The 12025-nt window shown below is 39.0% G+C and overlaps 1 pseudogene across 1 annotated transcript; it reads right to left on the bottom strand.

Moving 5' to 3' along the window:
• Positions 1 to 10368: 10368 nt before the first annotated feature.
• Positions 10369 to 11462, bottom strand: LOC127486513 (non-histone chromosomal protein HMG-17 pseudogene; annotated as a pseudogene). Its single transcript, XR_016229845.1, has one exon. The product of XR_016229845.1 is annotated as a non-histone chromosomal protein HMG-17 pseudogene (transcript).
• Positions 11463 to 12025: the final 563 nt, after the last annotated feature.

Raw genomic sequence — 12025 nt, 5'->3', positions numbered from 1 at the left:
GGCTTCCTTTGCCATTGGTTCACCCTCCAATGGCCGCCACGGCCGGCGCACCGCGCTGATCCAATGGCAGGAGTCAGGTGCTTCTCCTGGTCTCCCATGGGGTGCAGGGCCCAAGCACCTGGGCCATCCTCCACTGCACTCCCTGGCCACAGCAGAGGGCTGGCTTGGAAGAGGGGCAACCGGGACAGAATCCGGAGCCCCGACCGGGACTAGAACCTGGTGTGCCGGCACCGCAAGGCGGAGGATTAGCCTAGTGAGCCGCGGCGCCAGCTCCATTCAATCTTAGAAACCTGAGCCAAAATAGGTCTCTTTTCTTTATAAAATCCCCAGTCTCAGGTTTTTATTATAGTAACATACAGTGTACTAAGGCACCATGGAAATATCAATAAACAAAACAACCTGGATATATTAGTATTTGATTAAGTGGATTTTAGAGCAAAAGAATTACTAGAGAAAAAGAGGGCTTAGCACATAATCATTTGAAAACATAATTATTTGAAAAAAGTGTACACAAAAATATTTACAAATAGCATGATCCACACTGGATTGAAATCAAGATTATATTATAACCACTAAAATGAAACAATTAAAATGATGCAATTAGAAAATGAACAAAAGGCAAAAGTGGCCATCTCTACCAAAGAGGATGCAGAAATAGCCAATATACACATGAAAAGCAGCTCAACATCGTTAGTCATCCATATAATACAGATCAAAACCTTAATGAAGACCAATAAGCTTTACCTAACAGGATGACTGCAATCAACGATGACAATAACAGGGGCCAGCATTTGTCACAATGGTTAAGATATCATTTTCATACTGTAATGGGGACCCTGGATTTAAATACCAGCTCTGCTTCTGCCGCAGCTTCCTGCTAATGTACACCCTAGGAGGCAGCAGGTGATGGTTCAAATATTTGGGTTCCTACCACCCACATGCTAGACCTTGCTTGAATTCCAGCTCATTGTTTTGGCCTGGTACAGCCACGGCTGCCGTGGGCATTTGAAGGGTGAACCAGCAGACAATTCTCTCTCTCTTTCTCTCTCTCTCTCACTTTGACTTTAAAATAAATAACTAAATCCTCAAATAAATTAAAACAATAAGGGTTCTTAAATTCTAGTTTCAACCCTGAGTGATATGTCCATTTGACCTTGGAAGATGTCATTTTAAATCTTGAAGGCTCAGTGTATATTTCCCCTTTTAAAATATAAATGCTGATAAAAGTAATGTATGCTTATTCTGGAAAACTTTAAAAATGAATAATGACATAAAAAGAAAATATAAATCAACCACCCAGAGATAACCATTATTAATATTTTGATATATTCATTTGATTCTTTTCTCTTAACGAATGTGCCTATTTTAATCTTTTTTTCCAACCTCAATTTGTGAGCCTTGTCACATCCCTTAAATATTGTTCTAAAGTACCCTTTTGAGTATATGAATATATATGCCAATACATATTCTATAATGTGTTTACCCTTTCTCATATTTTGGACATTTGGACGACTTCCAAATTTTTTTTACTATTCTATATAATAGTGAGATGAAAATCTCTCTATATAAATCTGAGTTTATGACTACTTACCTAAGCTATGTTCCATAAAAAGAGGATTACAGGGTCATAAAGAATGACCTTTCTGACAAGCTCTTGATAGGAATTTCCGAATTGCTTGAGCCTCGGTTTATTGGTAAAAAAGAGAAGCTAGCATTCGATGATTTCAAAGGTGCTTTTCTCGGCCATAAAATCGCATGACTCTATGACTTAGTCAGCTTCACATTACAAAGTCTATGATTCATTAATCAAGTAACTGTCCCTGATACTAAACAATGCCTCAAAAACAATACTGCATTCATAACTATTTGTCTCTATATTTTTATACAGGAAATTTTAAGCTCAATTTGTTACTCTCCAGAAAGCTGACTTTGAACCAAGTATTCCAGGCTAAGTGACTTGTTAGGGAACCACTTGCAGTTAAAATTAGTCAGATATGGGAGCAGCAGGACAAGGAAATGGAAAAAGTCATACAGGACGTCACTATTGGTGAAGTCCTAGGCTCCATCCGACCTCATGGTGTCTCCTGCAGGATACAACACATTGTGCTGTTTGCATTGATTCTCCAACTTCAATTTGTCCTGGTTTCAGTTATACTAAATTTTTCACCGCTTCACATCTCCCTCCTGCCTTAGCCCCTTTGCATATATGAAGCCCTCTGTCTGACATGCTGTTCTCCTATCCATTCCACTGTTAATTTCTCTTCATCTCTCAGAATTCAAATTCAGTGCTGTTTCTCACTCCTTCTCCTGGGCATCCAACTGTGGTAGGTGCCCACTGCCATGTGACCTCTCATGTGTTTATCTCTTACCATAATGATTTTTTTAAGGATTTATTTATTTATTTATTTGAAAGGTAGAGTTGCAGACAGTGAGAGGGAGAGACAGAGAGAAAGGTCTTCCGTCCATTGGTTCGCTCCCCAGATGGCCGCCACAGCTGGAGCTGCACCCATCCGAAGCCAGGAGCCAGGTGCCTCTTCTCAGTCTCTCATGCCAGCAAAGGGGCCCAAGGACTTGGGCCATCTTCTACTGCTTTCCCAGGCCACAGCAGAGAGCTGGATCAGAAGAGGAGCAGCCAGGACTAGAACTGGTGCCCATATGCGATGTTGGTGCCACAAGCGGAGGATTAACCAAGTGATCCATGGCACTGGCCCCTACCATAATGATTTGTTTGTCCATTTATTTCTTTTTGATTTTGCTTTTAAATTTTCATTAAGAGTAAAACTTACTAAAACTTGTAAGAAACTGCCATCTTGTGTGATAATTTGGCAGTTTCTACAGCAACAAGTTAAAATCAAAACCCATGACATTGTAAAATATCCCTCCATTTGGGTTGGTATGATGTTTCCTCACAGTTACGATCCGATAATGTATTTTTGTCAAAAATATTGCTGAAGGACTGCTGAATCCTTCTCAGTGCATCATTGTGAGGACATACTATGCTGACTTGTCCAGTGGATGGTGATATTTTTATTTCTAGAGTGAGATGTTAGTTTAGAGGGTAGGCATGTGCTGTAGTGGTTAAGATACAACTTGGGACACCCACATCCCATATCAGAGTGCCTAGGTCTGAGCACTGGCTTTGCCTGATTTCAACTTCCTATTGATGTACAATCTGAGAGATGGCAGGTGATGGCGGAAGCACTTGGGTCCCTGCCACCCCAGTGGAAGACATGGATTGAATTCTGGTTTCCTGGCTTTAGCCTGACCCAGCTCAGCTGTTACAGGTATTGGAAAGTGAACCAGCAGATGGAGTCTCTCTCTTGCTTGCTCTCTCTGTTTATCTGCCTTTCAAATTAAGTAAAAACAAACAAAAATTTTTGAAAGATGGTATTTGTAAGGTTTCTCCACTATAAACTCAATAATTATACTTATTGCTGAATTAATAGTTGATAACAATTTTATGAGGAGAAAAATATATTTTTCTTTATAAAACTTTTACTGCCTTGTTTTAAGATCTATTATTTGCCTCAAATATTACTATACTGATTATATTTTTTAAATTTTTATTAAAGTTTGTTTACTTACTTTCCCTTGATTTGAAGACAAAGAGAGGAAGAGAGAGATGGAGAAAAGGAGATCTTTCATCCATTAGGTTGCTGCCCAAATGCCCAGAATGGAAGAGGCTGGCCTGCCAAACCAGAACCCAAAATTCCATCCAGGTCTCCCTGGGGGATGATGAGCACTAAGTACTAGAACCAACAGCTGCTGCCTTCCAGGGTACAAAATTAGCAGGAAGCTGGATCAGAAGTGGAAGCAGGCCTCAGTCTCATGTACTTTGCTATGGGATGCATTTATCCCAAGCAACAGCTTAACCTTGTGCACCTCAGTTCCTACCTTTGTGATAATTTTCAAACAGTGATTTTATAATTTTATCATTGATTTTGTTTTTTCATTGCCATACTGCTACATAGCAAAGATTTTCTTTCTTTTTTTCAGGCAATTATTCATTTTAATATATATCAATATGATCTTACAGATTCTCACTTGATGAGTTTTTTACTTTCTTGCTTTATTTGAATTCTCAAATTCTCCCAAATTTGGTCAATGGGAGACTCTTCAGTCTGTTTCCTGCTCAACTGATGTAATTTTTGTCAGAAATCCCTTAGATTCTGGTATTCTCCCTGTCTAATTTTGGACCCAGCTATTTTTCTAAAGAGTCTTGGTTCCTTCTGGTGGAGTATAGTATTTAGAAAATAAGCTCTAGATGCTAAGAATGTTCACTGATTTTAAGCTCTCTCGGCTGACAGAAAAAGTTAAAATATGTTTCATACATACATACACATACTTGCTTATATATGCATACAAACAGCTACATATCTACAACTATCTATATATCACCCAAGAATCTTAAGTTAACAGATACCTCCAATTCCAAATCAACACGTTTATTTTTGTATTCTTCTTCTCCCCCAACAAATATATAACCCTTTACTGTTACCATGAAACACCTACTTGACTTTATCCTTAGTAATGTTACTTACCTATATAGTTCTCTTTTCTATAATAATCTCCTAACTCTGTATCCCTGTGTCATACAAACCATCTGCTCCAGCCAAGGAGGAAAAGGATAAGAGAACAAATGAGATGGAGAGTGAGACTGACAGAAAGAAAGAGGGTAAGAGAGAACATACAAAATAGATTTTTCCCCACTAGAATGTATCTAATAATTTCATAGTAGGCGCCAAATTATATTTACTGAATCAAGGAATTGAATTTCTTTTTATATATTATAGATATCCAGCCATACATTGTGATTATTCCATTTGAAACAGCAGTATTTTTTTTTACAAAAACTCTGAGTAATAGTTTTCTAGTTGTTTAGCAGGTACTGAACACATATTTGTTAATAATTATATAATTAAAGTTCTAATTGTTTGTTTATAAATAAATTATTTCAGCAATTTGTCTTATTTGGCTCCATCCTTCCTTTTAAAAAATCAACAGTTTAATTTAGCAACTGATTTTTAAAAATTTATTGAAAGCAGCATTTGCCTTTCAGCATGTGATGAATTCCTGGAATGCCCTGACAATTGTGAAATGAAGTGTTTTTTGTATTAAAAAAAGAAACTAGGAGAATTACATTAGTCTCAAAAAAATAAACACATAGTGAATATAAATAATGTTCACTAAATATTGAACATTGCTCCTATAACAAGCACTAAAATGGGCATTTTACTTATACCTGCCCTGTACAATTGATAATATTTATGTAATTTAAACATGAAGAAAATGCAGATAAAAGACTAATAATTTGCACAAAGTCATCCAGCAACTGAGGAATAGAAACAGAGTTCAATTTCAGGCAAGCCTAACTACAAAGACTGTTGTATGCTCACAGCTTAGAGCCCAGGACAAGTAGATCCAGATTGCAACAGGTCAGAGAACAACTTGGGGTCGTTTGTGGGTTTCTATCTCCTTTGCTCACAGTTGCAGTGAGAAATGCAACAAGAACAGCTGCTTGGCCTGGACTGTGGTGGGACCACAGGAGATCTGCCTTTGTGTCCATGGCAGCTGTCACACACACACACACACACACACACAGAAATCTACACACATCCACATACAACTACACACACCAATAGCCACATCCACCAATTACCTCATACAGCCACACATCCATAAGCAGCTGTGCCTAGCCATGTGCCCCAGTTGCTTACGTGGGTTTACAGACAAAAGTGGCCCAGAGCTAAGCAGTTGCATAACAGACTGTGGGCAGCTAGCCAACCAAGTGGACCTGTTGGTTACCAGGACACCAGTTACCATAGAGGCACAGAAATACGGGAACACAGAGATAAGGGGGACAAGGGCAAAAGGCATGGAAATTTGGTAACTTCACCTTCCCAAGTTCATGTCCTCAACAACTGTGTAGTTAACACTCTTTGAAATAAGGACCATAGTGCCCCAAACTGTCAGACTGTGATGGGCAAGGTCGAGTCTGTACCTCATTTCGGGTTAAAATCCCATCATATTTAAAAGACTCTTCTATTCTTAAGGCATGCTCTGGAAAGAATTCTGGGCAAGCTTCATAGGGAAGAACATAATTCAGGTTATAAATTTAAACATGGATCCAAGATTAATTGGAAAGCTAGACAGAGAGCAGATCATTCAGCTATAAAAAGGGTCATGTTTTTGAACTTGGTTGGAAATACAAAGAGCTCAATGCCCTTGGCCGAGTCTTGTTCATTCTTCTCGTTTAAACCTGACACCTTGTCAATAATACCTCAGTGAAAGTAGGAAAGAACTTGACACCTCAACCACAGAATTATTATAAAAATAAGACTCGTGTGGCTTTCCTTTCTTTCCTTCTATAATAAAACTAAGAAATAATAAAAGCATAAAGGACCATGGGGGTGTTGGGAGTGGTGGGAGAGAGAGAGGAACTAGTATCTAATAGAAACATGATAACTATAATCCATCCACACTGAGCTCCTTTATGTTCAAATGGAACAATCCTTTTCCAGTTTCCAGGTCTTCAGTCACGTTGTTCTCACTTCCTATATTAACCCCTCTGCTCCTACACGATCAGCTCCTTTTCATCATCAGGGTCCTGGAAAACCTCTTTCCACAATTCAAACTTCTCTGCAAAACCCACCAACCCTTGTCCCCTCCCTACTCCTTAATCCCTGTTACTTCTTTAAATTAGCACACAGCATTGCATTACTTTATTTAAATTAGGCAATTGTGTAATGCTATTAATTTTTATTCTTGTTGTTTTTACTTATTTGTTAATTATCTAACCACATAGGCCCAAATATGTTTCAGAAATTATATATTGGGCTCATTTGCACCTAGCATTGTGCCTAAGATTGATGGTAGGTTGGTAGGTAGTTAGATCAATCACTTGATCACTTGATCAATAGCTAGAGATAGATGATGCTCTGCTAATTATTACATGAATAATTCAGCTATTTTTTCATTTTTGTAAAGTTTCAAAAAGTATAAGTACATTATTTAAATAAAAAATAATACAGCTATGGGCTTGGCATTGCCTTCAGCAACATTACAACAATGGAAAACATCCAATCAGAATTTTAGAAACTAAATTCTGAATTAACATTATAAAGTATCACATCTAGAATAACACTCTTGTTTTTCATTTCTGTTCTTAACATGATGATTGTCATTTTTTATATTTTAACTGAAAACAATGTAAGAAAATTACAGACTAAAAGAAAATTAATCCATCTCAAATTATGCCTTATGTAATTTCTAGTTACACAGATTAGGACTTCAAGTGACAATTCTATCTTATTAATCTGAGAATTTTCATAAATAGGCAATGTCTCCCTTTTGAAATTATTGCTACCAAGATTGGTAAACATGAAAAAGTAATGATAGTACAGTTCTTGGTAATTTACTTATTGAAATTGTACAAACTTTTTGACCTGAAAATGCTAATAAGTAAATGAAAATAGTATACCACTATAAAAGCATAATTTGTGCAAAATATCTATGAAACTCAAGAAAATCATGTTAGTTATCCCACTAAAATTTAAAATTTAGGGAATGAGGCCAACAATTATATGCCATATAGTCAACAAAAATTATATTTTCTCAAAATTCTGTTTAGAAATGTGTTAGTATTTATTTTCTCAAGATTCTGTGCTAGTTTTTTTATTTTCTAAAATCAAAAAAGCTGTTGAGAAATAATGAAAATTTGAATAGTGTTTGCTATCAAAAGAGTTTCTAAAGAAAATAATGTGAAATCAAAAAAAAAAAAAATCTTTTCTCCAAATGACCCAAAGAGGACTGTTTACCACTGTTTGGCATTTGCTTTGTGATTTGGGAGATCATAGATTCCTCTAACAATTTTCAGATAATTATCTTTAAAATTATAATTGCTTTAAGTTGTGATTTTTCTGTTAAAAATATTGCTACATCTATCATTGAGGGTGATTTCTGCTGCAAAAGAAAGCCCTGAGTTAAACAGTTGCAACATTAAGAAAATATGTTTATTACACTTTAAAAGAAAATCAGAGGGACATCGATTCAGCATTATCAAAGATGCAGGACCTTTTTAATTTTTCTCTACAACCTTACGTATTGACTTTACCCAAAAATACACTCCATGAGTGTTTACAGAATAGTTGCCATGGACCATGGGTCTGCTTGCCTCCAGACCTCATATTTATAGAGGTTGAGCTGGGAACAATCTCCATACTCACATTGCACTGGTGCCAAACCCATTCCTAAACCAGTCACTGGCAAAAAGAGAAGACTGCATGATTAGAATAGACTCAGCAAGATTAACCCCAAGAAACAGTGTCCTGATACAAGGCAGTAGACGCTGAGAAAATGCCGGACTATTGCATACCAGGAATAATAGAGAAAGTAAGTATTGGTCAAGCAAGAAACTGTTTCTGCTTCCATGACTTAGGGAAATACTCATAGTAACAAAAAGAAAATTGACAAACCATATATTCTGAAAAACTGACATAAGAATTTGCTACTCTAAGTCAGCAATAGGGTGACTAGACTGAGACTTCACTGTTTTCAGACCCTTGGTCTTCGTTATGTTATATTTCATGGCTGGGTATTTCTTGCTTGCAACAGCATTTTAAGTTGCACCCTACAGAAGTCAACAATAAACTTCCACCTTCATTAATATTCAGTATGTATTTGAGTAGTTTTATTATTTATATATTTTGCTGATATTTACGCTCAATTCATTATGAACTTTTATAGGTGAGAATATAAGATTTACTATATTTACTGGGACTCCATAATGGCTTTATTATGCAGGCATGGTTAAGGTAATAAAACTATATATAGCACTGCCTCACCTTGAGAGCCTCTTGCTGTTGCTGTGTATTTTATTAAATCTTCTGTGGCCGTGGTAGTTAGTTCCAGAGACATGATTCCCCTATGGAACAAGATTTGGAGGGTTGCAATCCACAGCTGATGAGGCAATACATCCCCCTTTTCCCACTGTTTGATGTAGTGGTTACTGAAACTAGATTTGAGACATCAGAGATTGTTTTTGTTGAATGTCATGCACCAGCACATTTGCCCAGCTACAATGAGAAATCTTTCAACAATGAAGATATGCCTATTCCATTGGCATTTCAGGAAATGAAATTCAAATTTTCTGGCAGTGAGCTGTACTTTTTGGAAGTTGGCTTTTTCCAAATTTTCTTGCATCACATAAAAAAGGTCAACTGTGGATAAAATTGTATAGCAGTCATTTATCAAAGTTCTCACTCTGAAAATCTCCTAATGGCTAACATAATCAAAAGGTTTTCACCCTAAATCATTGCCCTTTTCTTTATTCCCCATGTTTCAATGCTGTTATCCTCAATCATCACAAAGATAAATCTTTATGAAAGAGAATATTGATTGTGATCCTTTTGTATTCCAGTTTATATGCTTTGTAAACCGATCTCATCCAAAGGGAACTTCAAACAGTGCTCTTCATGAAGACAGATCCCTCCCAAAATATACCAGTCGTCCCTTGATATCTGAGGGGGGACTGTTTCCAGGACCCCCGCAGACACCAAACTCTGGATTTTCAAGTCCTTTATATAAAGTGTTGTGGCTCGGTGGTTTAAACTGCCACTTGGGATGCCTGCATCTTACATCAGAGCACCTGGAATTGAGCCCCAACACTGCTTCCAATCCAGCTTCCTGCTGATTCACCTGTCAGGCGGCAGCTGATGGGCCAAGCAATTGATTTCTTGCCACTCATGAGGGAGACCCAGATGGAGTTCTGGGCTCCTGGCTTTGGTCTAGCCCATCCCTAGCTGTTGCAGGCATTTGAGAAGTGGACCCATGTATGGAAGATTCTCTTTGTCTCTCTTTCTCTCTGTCTGTATCACTCTGCCTTTCAAGCAAGCAAATAAATAAAACATTAAAAAATAAAAATAGAATAAGGTGACAAAGAATTTGCATATAACCTATATACAACATCTATGCATTTTAAATGATCTCTAGATTGCTTGTAAATACTATGTAAATAGTTGTTACACTGTATTGTTTAGAAAGTAATGGCAAAAAAAGGTCTGTACATGTTTAGTATAGATGCAAATTTCAGAATTTTTTATCTGAATTTGGTTGAATCCAAGATTACAAAAAGAGAACCCATAGATACAGAATGTCAACTAGATATATATATATATATGTTTGTACCATATACATTATATATTTGTTAAGTTACGTTATGAAGTATAAACACTGTATATACTCCAAAACCTCTTCCTTTTTTAAATCTTTTTTTTTTTCCAAGCCAAACTGTATCCAGCTTTATTAAAGATTCTTTTCATAAACAATCATGGTATTTCAGGCAGGACATGGGCAGACAATCGTGAACAGTATACAACTTTCAACTCCCTTCTTCAATGGACGACCAAAATCAGAAAGCCACTATAAAACCCAATGAAGTCTCCACGACACTCTGGAAAGGGGGAGTTTAGAGTGAGGGCTGACATTTCACATTTAGCATGTTGTTTAACAACTTTTCACAAGCCGACCCTGACTTTCAGGAAATGAAATGAAATGGCAGAATGGTCAACCTGAAGATCCACAATCTAGAGAAGGAACCGCTGCTCTCTCCAGGCCCCATCGCAGGGGTCCCTGTGAAGTCCAGACTGCCCATCATGCTGGTACCGAATTGTCTGGGGTCAGGTCCCCACAGGTCTCTGGGTCTGAGGGAGTTAAGTCTATGCTGAAGGCAGACGGGGGGTGGGGGTGGGGGTAGGGAGGGCATAAAATCAAATTTAGTTGTTCCACACCGCAGGGTGTGTCCCCTGGTGGCTGTGTCAAAGGCAGGGAATCCCTCCGGGGAGCCGAGAGGAGTCTCTCAGACCTACAGGGGACGGTGTTTCCCCCATCAATCCAGCTCCGGAGACCTTCTGTTAGTGACCTCTGCCCCTTCCCCCAAAACAACAATGAAGTGTTCTGTGTGCTAACAACATAGCTTAAAAAAAAAAGTAAAACAAAATTCTGCATTTTTATAAAACTTGATAAAAAATAGTATTTCAAACTGTACAGTCACCAGAAGTACACAGTTATCAAAAACGCACACACTTCACCTGGCATCTCCAGCACCGTCCGCTCTCTGTGCCTGGTCTGCTTTGGCGTCTCCGTTCTCTGCAGGGTTATTCCCGTCCTTGCCAGCATCCGCTTTTCCCTTTTTCCCTTTGGGCACCTTCTCTCCCTTTTTTGCAGGGGCCTTTTTAGGCTTGGGTTCTGGCTTTGGAGGAGCTGGTTTAGCGGACAACCCTGCGGATCTTCTCTGTGGTTCGTCCTTCACCTTGGCCTTATCTCCTTTAGCATCCCCTTCGGCCTTTCTCTTGGGCATGGTGGCGGCGGCGGCGGGACGTAGGCGCTGGGCGCGGGGATGCAGCGGCGCGCGGGCTTTGGTCGGTCCAGGGGTCGTCCTCGCCTCTTCTTCTTCACACTGCTCCATAAATCTTTTTAAGATTTATTTATTTATTTGAAAGTTAGAGACAAGGAGAGAATGAAAGAGACAGAGAAAGACAGAGAGAGATCTTCTACTTGTTCATTCACTCCTCAGATGGCTACAACAGCCAGAGCTGAATCAGGCAAGAGCCAGGAGCCAGGAGCTTCATCCAGGTCATTTAGGTCAGTGATGGGGACCAAACATTGGGGGAATTTTCTAGTGCTTTTCACAACCAATTAGCAGGGAGCTGGCTGGCAAGCAGCCAGGACAGGAACCCACACCCAATGGAATGACGGTGTCACACGCAGTGGCTTTACTTGCTGTGCTACAGTGACAGCCTCCCATTTCTTCTTTTTAAAATCAAGATTTAGGCCGGCGCCACAGCTCACTAGGCTAATCCTCCGCCTTGCAGCGCTGGCACACCGGGTTCTAGTCCCGGTTGGGGCGCCGGATTCTGTCCCGGTTGCCCCTCTTCCAGGCCAGCTCTCTGCTATAGTGCAGTGGAGGATGGCCCAGGTGCTTGGGCCCTGCCCCCCATGGGAGACCAGGAAAAGCACCTGGCTCCTG

This window comes from Oryctolagus cuniculus, chromosome 2 (genome assembly GCF_051225735.1).
Source record: "Oryctolagus cuniculus isolate XC-2025 breed Fujian yellow rabbit chromosome 2, ASM5122573v1, whole genome shotgun sequence".
Lineage (NCBI taxonomy): Eukaryota > Metazoa > Chordata > Mammalia > Lagomorpha > Leporidae > Oryctolagus > Oryctolagus cuniculus.
The sequence above is the reverse complement of the archived record's forward strand: the minus strand, read 5'-3'. Positions and strand labels throughout refer to the sequence as shown.